Consider the following 9,571-nt stretch of genomic DNA (forward strand, 5'->3'; position numbering starts at 1 on the left):
CCCCCCCGCTGTTTTTGCATTTTTAAACACTCTTTTTGGAGACCTACAATAACCTCTCTCACTTTTTGGAGATCACACTCCGTTTTCATTTTACAACGCCATCTCGGGTGATGCTGAAACTTGCAATGTCGGCTAGTACAAAGTTGCCAATTGCCAAATCTCTCTCACCTTTCCTTGTGGGATCGAATTGTCTACTCTGTTAGCTCCACGTGGCCAGGTAAACCCTATCCCCAACCTCATCCTATCCCCTTCAGTGCTCAAACGTTCTCAGGCACGCCAAACCAGAATGTCCCCAAGGGTCACTAAATGCCATAGGGCTGCGATCTTTGACGGGGCATATCTCGGAGCTCATGTGAGTATGGATGTGATTCTAGTTCCTACAGGACCATGTTGCGGAGACCTACAATAACCTCTCTCACTTTTGGAGATCACACTCCATTTTTGTTTTACAACGCCATCTCGGGTGATGCTAAAACTTGCAGTGTGGGCCAGTACAAAGTTGCCAACTGCCAAATCTCTCTCACCTTTCGTTGTGGGATCGAACTGTCTACTCCGTTAGCTCTGAGTGGTCGGGTAAACCCTATCCCAAACCTCATCCTATCCCCTTCAGTGCTCAAACGTTCTCAAGCACGCTAATCTAGAATGTCCCCAAGGGTCACTAAATGCCATAGGGCTGCGATCTTTGACGGGGCATATCTCGAAACTCGTGCGAGGTATGGATGCAATTCTAGTTCCTACAGGATCATTTTGCGGAGGCCTACAATAATGTCTCTCTCTTTTTGGAGATCACATTCTGTTTTCATTTTACAACGCCATCTCGGGTGATGCTGAAACTTGTAGTGTTGGCCAGTACAAAGTTGCCAACTGCCAAATCTCTCTCATCTTTCGTCATGGGATCAAACTGTCTGCTCCATTAGCTCCGGGTGGCCGGGTAAACCCTATCCCCAACCTTGTCTTGTCCCCTTCAATGCTTGAACGTTCTCAGGCACGTCGAACCCGAATGTCCCTAAGGGTCACTAAATGCCACAGGGCTGCGATCTTTGATGGGGCATATCTCGGAGCTCGTGTGAGATATGGATGAGATTCCAATTCCTATAGGACCGTGTTGTAGAGACCTACAATAACCTCTCTCGCTTTTTGGAGATCACATTCCATTTTCATTCTACAATGCCATCTCGAGTGATGCTGAAACTTGTAGTGTTGGCTAGTACAAAGTTGCCAACTGCCAAATCTCTCTCATCTTTCATCATGGGATCAAACTATCTACTCCATTAGCTCCGGGTGGCCCGGTAAACCCTATCCCCAACCTCTTCCTGTCCCCTTCAGTGCTCGAACGTTCTCAGGCACGTTGAACCAGAATGTCCCTAAGGGTCACTAAATGCCATAGGGCTGCGATCTTTGATGGGGCATATCTCAGAGCTCGTGCGAGGTATGGATGCAATTCCAATTCCTACAAGACCGTGTTGCAGAGACCTACAATAACCTCTCTCGCTTTTTGGAGATCACATTTTTTTTTCATTTTACAATGCCATCTCAGGTGATGCTGAAACTTGTAGTGTTGGCCAGTACAAAGTTGCCAACTGCCAAATCTCTCTCATCTTTCATCGTGGGATCAAACTGTCTGCTCCATTAGCTCCAAGTGGTCGGGTAAACCCTAGCCCCAACCTTTTCTTGTCCCCTTCAGTGCTCAAACGTTCTCAGGCACGCCGAACCAGAATGTCCCTAAGGGTCACTAAATGCCACCGGGTTGCGATCTTTGATGGGGCATATCTCAAAGCTCGTGCGAGATATGGATGAGATTCCAATTCTTACAAAATTGTGTTGCAGAGACCTACAATAACCTCTCTCTCTTTTTGGAGATCACATTCCGTTTTCATTCTACAATGCCATCTCGGGTGATGCTGAAACTTGTAGTGTTGGCTAGTACAAAGTTGCCAACTGCCAAATCTCTCTCATCTTTCATCGTGGGATCAAACTGTCTACTCCATTAGCTTCGGGTGGCCGGGTAAACCCTATCCCCAACCTCTTCCTATCCCCTTCAATGCTCGAACGTTCTCAGGCACGCTAAACCAGAATGTCTCTAAGGGTCACTAAATGCCACAAGGCTGCGATCTTTGATGGGGCATAACTATGGGCTGTCAATACTTCGACTATACTTTAAGTCAACGATTATCAATATGTGAAAAAATGGAACTCGTTGTATTTTGAAGTACTGAGAAGATGGCCTTGCCCTTCCCCAGGAGTTCCAGAAATGGGAGACATTAGGTAAGAGAGTGAAAATGTTACTATCGCTTCAACGCACATGACGCAATTGGAAATGCAAATTTTGATGGTAATCATTTTGTGATAAGGGAGGGACTAGGGATGATCATTGTTACTATCTCTTTAGTAGTGGAATTTTGTTTTCTCTTGAATTTGGTGGTGGGGGATCAGTGGTAAATCTCCTTGGATATTCCTTCTTATGATGTTAGTGACAAGTGTTGCTCTTTGAAAACACTTGTACAATCTTTTTTAAATTATTAGATAAAAATAGAGAATTGTAAGTATTAAACATGATTAGCCTTTAGTTCCTAGAAGATCTTTATTTCCCCATCAATGCATTTAGAAAGTTAAGTTTTAAGAAGATCATAAATAGAAAAAATTAGAGAAGCGATTTAAACATTTATATTAATTGGAAACACGTGAGTCTTGAGTTTCCTCTACCTTTTAAAGAACATTCCTTAGCTAGCAGACCTAATTCCACATTCCATAAGACTGTCATTACGCTAAAGATTTAGGAAACCAAATGCTCTAAGATAAAGCTTCCCGGTCAATAATAATCTAGCCTATTGAGGAACATAATACTTCTCAATTAAACTTGTGTTAATTCAATATTAATTTTGTAATTAACTACAATTTCAGTATCTGTGTACAGGGGGTGACTGAGAAAACTATTTGAGGTCCAATTTGAAAATATATTTGTAAGGATCTCGACCAAGGTTCACAACTTCGATGATTAATACATTCATTCAGGCCATAACCTCACTACAAAAAAATAATATATAAAAAAGGTAGTGAATAACGTCATGTCTAGACCCAAATCAACTAATGAAAGTCAAATTAGCATAATGTGGAACAACAATATATGCATTGAGTGGGTTGTCATAAAAAAGCTTCATAATAAAATTCATGTCTAGAATTAAAAGACCTCAAAGAACATTTATGCTTGTAACACAAATGGCCATTCAAAACTGAATATGATTACAATATGTGAAATAGCATTACAAGAACTTGTAATGCTCTTGTGAACATCGTGTTAATTCTTGTAAGAATCCCTAAGATGCTTGTTATACTCAAAATTTTGTTGAAATTGAATTAATTTTTATCCTGTCGGTTAATTGGCTTAGGGTGATATATGCTTCTTGGATGGAATAATGAGTTCATGATTAACTCTGTATTAAGATTCATAGCATCTTCTAGTTATTTGCAAAGGTAATTTATAAATTACTTGCTAATGTCATATGGCTTGCTTGAGAAAGATGTTCGTGTTCTTATTGATGGGTACTAATGACTATCCACATTTAGTTCTTCAATATCCTATTTGACAAGCTTTCCATAGACATTTCTTTGCCATACTAAGTATTTTTGAAAACATATTTGAGTAGAAGGACTACAGTAGATACTACATGATGTTTTAACAAATAAAGTAATGGGTTAAAGACTATTATTTTCAAGGTATTATGTCATAGTATTTTAATTGTAATGATCTTAGACTAATGATATTCTTGAAGGTAACTTCGACATGCAGCAAGAAAGACAACCTACAGCCAAGGCTATATTGTGCCTACAACCAAAGCTAGAAATGCTCACAGCCAAAGCCACTAATGCACATAGCCAAAGCCATGGATGCTTATAGCCAAAGTTACAAGTGTTCGCAGCCAAAGCCATGAGTACATGAAGTCGATGATCACAATTGTTTACAACTATTCACCAGAAACAGCTTCTTTGCAGTTTTTGAGAAATACTAATAAAGCAAAAAAGAACATCTACTAGTTGGTAGACATAATGGCAACTCTCTAGCAATTGAATTTAATTTCATACATGCACATATCTAATTTAATGTCATACACGAACATATCTAATTTAATGTCATACATGAACAAACATATAATATAAAATGATAACCAATAATGTCATATACATTAACAAACACATAATATATTATGATAACCAATAATATCGTATATGAACAAACATATCATATATTAACCAATAATGTCATACATCAAATATAGAATGTCATATGTACATCAAATGTGTATCGAATATGTCTCTCAGATGCCTATATATATACATGGGGAAGGAAACAAGTCTATATATATATATATATATATATATATATATATATATATATATATATATATATATATATATATCTCAACTACATCTTTTCCTTCCCACGAGGGGAAGGAAACAAGTCTCTCGACATCCTCTGTCGTCATGTGGAGGGAGACAGTGGAGATGACGGGGCCCTCCTGACACGCTCACTTGACCTCTTGTTGAGGCTCTTCTCCAGGTCCAACTGATACAAAGAAAGTAGATATGAATCAATATTTATTATACGTTGAAATCAAATATATGTACTCACAAAATCAATTATTTTCTTATCGCCAACAAATAGTCACTCTGTAAGTCCACCTCAAATGCTCGTGGACGATTAGGCGTGACAAGACCCTACAACAATTCAATAAATATAATCACTTATAAATAACATTAGAAATTTTGAGATTAACTATTATAAACAACAACTAAAACGAAGAAAATTCTTTCATACCTCCGTCAGTGGCTGTGAGCTAACCACAGCTACGGCCACTCCACTATCAACAGACTGTCGCAGATGAGGAGGTGTGTCCGACATCATGAGCTGCATGTCATACAATACACGTTATATCTAACATGAAACATGGAATAAATATAATCAAATGAATTAAATTAACATGAAACAACTGTACCTGTGTGAAGCTTGTATGATGTCTCTGCTCTGCGTTTGTGGTAAAGGTTGAGGGTCCTGTGGAGAACTGATGCACATGCATATTTTTTTTGGTCAATCCTTAATATGATTATGTAATAAATATATGTATTAATTAAAATGATTAAATTGATACATACCTCAGGACTCGTCGAAGGGACAAAAAATGGGCCTGGAGGATCGCTGCTAGGCCCAGGAACACTTTGACCCTAAATTTTGAACAATGTCAATAAATCCTAATTAATTAATCATTCACTATATGTATGAAATGTGATCAAATTAGTAATTTACCTGTGTGTCAATGCCAAATGTCTCGTTTAGGAACTGATCGGTGACAAGCCCATCATCTGCACCATCTCCGACATGAGTGCCAAATGTGCATAGGGATCCGCATGAAGTGCACATGTGACCACGACCTATAGAAGGCTCCCCCTCAACTAATGGGCTCATGGAATGGATGAGGGTCTGCGTCAAAGCATTAATGGTCCCTAGAGTGCTGGCCTCTGCATGTTCCTTCACAATTGAAGGAATAATCACATGCTCGCGCTGTGGATGGACCACGACTGCCCTAACTACATTAGGGTCACAACGTGCTCCTGGCCTCTCAAATGATGACCCCCCACCTCTACCCTGGGAGTCTAACATATCAAAATAATTGGGGATCTCCCCAAGGACAAACTCATAATATAATTTCTTCAAAAAATACATGGGGACCTCATGATTGTTGCAAGGAGGGGCATCAAAAACCATCCACCATCCATCCCAAAAATTATTTCTAATAGCATCATGTATGCACCAATGGATGGGGAATCGTTTAGTACCCTCTCTAACAGTATTTTGCTCACCGGGTTTTCTAAATAATGCACATATACTACCTTTTGGTATTTCCTTTTTTCTAACATCTTCATATGACAATTTATTTGCATAAAATCTTTTTTGTTCATCCCTCTTAGCCCGCCAAATATCTAACTGACCACTAACTGAGGCTATCTGAGTGTTAATGGATTCGAGGGATGATGCCAATTGAGCCCTCATTGGATTGGTTTATCTGGATTCTTTCAACCGAGCAATGATTCCTTCTAATTCAGTTTTGCCTCTCTCTATTTCATTTCTTATATTTTCTTGTGTGCCTGGTGGAGGTCTTGCAATTTGTTCGGGTTGTGGAATTTGTTCTTCTTCTTGAGGAGGGTTTTGGTTTTGGGGTTCTTGAGGGTTTTGATGTTCTTGTGAATTTTCTGGTTGATTATGAACATTTTCTGATAAAAAAAAATTGAAATTCAAATAAATAAACAAATCTAAATGAAATTTGTAAAAACCCTACAAAAGAATATAAAAAAACTTACAAAACAATATGAAAAATATATCAAACAATGCAAAGTTAGGTTTATATCACTTACGACGTCGTCGTGGGTTCGCTTGTGGTCTTGGATTTCGTCGACGAGGAGGCATTTTGGCAAATGGTGGTGCAAATGTTGAGTCTTCAACTCACGTACGTGCTGCTCGCTGTAGGAGTAGAAGAAAATGCTGATGAAAATGATGGGTTGCGGGTTTGCAACCCATCATATATACTTTTTATTTTTTAAAAGTGCGTACACACTTTTAAAAATAGGAAAAAAAAATTTCCTTGTCACCTTTTTGGCACCACAACTCAGTGCATATGCCCATATATATATATATATATATATATATATATATATACATATGTATATGTACATACATATGTATATGTACATACATATGTATATGTACATACATATGTATATGTATATACATATGTACATACATATGTATATACATATATATACATATATACATACATATATATGTATATACATATATACATACATATGTATATATATGTATATACATACATATGTATATATACGTATATACATATATATATGTATATATACATATATACATATATACATGTATATGTACATATATATATATATATGTACATATATATGTATATATGTACATATATACATATATGTGTACATATATACATATATGTATACATATATACATATATGTGTACATATATACATATATACATATATATGTACATATATATGTATATATGTACACATATATGTATATATGTATACATATATGTATATATGTACACATATATGTATATATGTACATATATACATATATATGTACATATATACATATATATATATATGTATATATATATATATATGTATATATATATATATATATGTATATATGTATACATATATGTATACATATATATATATATATATGTATATATATATATATGTATATATATATATATATATATGTATATATATATATATATATGTATACATACATATATATATATATGTATATATATATATATATATATCTGTATATATATGTATATATATATGTACATATATATATAGATATATATGTACATATATATATATATATATATATATATATATATATATATATATATATATATATATATATATATATATGTACATATATATATAAATCTGATAGAGTAAATAATTGCAATCGATCAAATTCATTAAATAAAATCTTGATTTTTTGTTTTCCAAACCTCCATCCCAATTTTAATCAATCAAATTATGAATCTCTAAAATTTAACAAACAAGGGTTCCGATCTTCAATTCATTTATATATGTTTTCAAAACGAAGAACAATAAATTCATAAACAAGGGTTTCAACCCACTTAAGTTTTGAATACAAATCCACGAACACAAAGAAGATAGAGATTTCAAAAGAAGAATTACTACGCAAAACTTCAACAAGATCCTACCTAGATTTGATGCCAACCGTCGAATGCACAGAGCTCGCAAGCAAATTCCTTTTCTTTCGAAAACTCTTTTCCCAAAAATTGGCTCCTCCAAACTTGTATGTGGAGAAATGAGCTCTAATTTCTTTATAAAGAGCTTTCTCCGATTAGGGTTTCAGTTTTGCAATCACGCAAAACCTTTTCCTTTATTATTTTGCTTTATTTTAATTTCATGTGAAAACTTTCTGCATTTTAATTAAAATAAACTTTATTAAATCTATTTCTTCTCTCTTTTATTAAAACACAAGACATCTTTAATAAAATATTTATTAAATTTTAACTAATAATAATATTTAGAGTTAGGCAAGAGCCTACAACATAATGGTAAAATTATGAGTCTCTTAATTGGGAGGTCTTGGGTTTGAATCCACTCGAAATTAATAAACAACAATAATTAATAACAAAACATAATAATAGTAATGATTAATCTTGGCTTCGACCTCTTACTAATAAATAATAATAATCATATTTAGAGTTTATTATAAAAATGAAACTCCTAAATAAATTATTGTTAAATTAAATAAATATAACTATGCCAAATTTAGAAATTTAAATAATTTTTTTTTATTTAATTCTTTTCTTTTATTAATTTCTCAATTAATTAAATATTGATTTTTTTTAATAAAATCTTTGTTAAATTAAATCATTTAATAGTCTTTTATTTGATTTAATTATAACTGAAAATCACAACAGACTCACAAAACTAAATAAGAAAACCCATTATAAATAACATAATAGTAGACCAAACTCAAGGGTCAAAATCATGAATTCTCATCACTTGACAAATTTAGAAGGGTAAATAACTTAGTGTACTTGTCCTACTTTCTAGGACAATTGGCTTTAAGTTAGGATTTGGACTTGAGAATTATCTCCCCTCTTTTATCATTGAGATACTATAATAGGGCACGCTCATCTTGGCAATTCAGGGAAGTCGATGCCTGGTACCTGTAATTTGCATAAAATTCAAGCATGTACATACACGTATAATCTAAACTAAATAGGCAATGACAAGGAGCGGTGCATCGCGTAGATCCTGACTAGCAGGTGACTATGACTCCCTCCCTCAACCACATCAAAAATGTCAATCATAAAGTAAAACATACAAGTACACCATACACATATAACTATAAGATACATAACCATAGAAACTACATATAGATCATCCATCTAACTATCATCACGAGGTAACTGAAAATCACTAAATGAACACACAAATATCATCATCGAAAGAATAAACAATAACATAGGAAATAACTAAGTATTAAGTAACTCATCACATAAGTAAACAGAGTCTGAAATAATATCCAATCAAATCTGGTAACCAAGTACCGCTAATCATAACATATAATCATAAAAATGGCCTAAAAGAGTTCGGCAAGAAAACATGAAAAGTGAACTAGGGGTAGGCATTACAATCCCTATGTTGGAATAAAGAATCACATTTTTAGAAACTTAAGAACTTGAGGAAAACAAACATGAGCCATACAGAGAAAAAATTATCCTAGAGTTTAACATGGCATGGTATAGAGATGGAAGCAAACTAAAATGCCTTTAGAAAGAGGTGAATATTATTCTTTAGAAACCATGGTGAATATTATTCCTTAGAAACCATGGTGAATATCATTATTTAGAAACCATTACATCTACGAGTTGAGTGGGCCACGAACTTCATACAGAGCAACCTAAACCTATGCACGACCTCTAGATACTAAAAGTGAATCTTCGTT

This window comes from Cupressus sempervirens, chromosome 3 (genome assembly GCF_028749045.1).
Source record: "Cupressus sempervirens isolate cs-2001-9-10 chromosome 3, ASM2874904v1, whole genome shotgun sequence".
Lineage (NCBI taxonomy): Eukaryota > Viridiplantae > Streptophyta > Pinopsida > Cupressales > Cupressaceae > Cupressus > Cupressus sempervirens.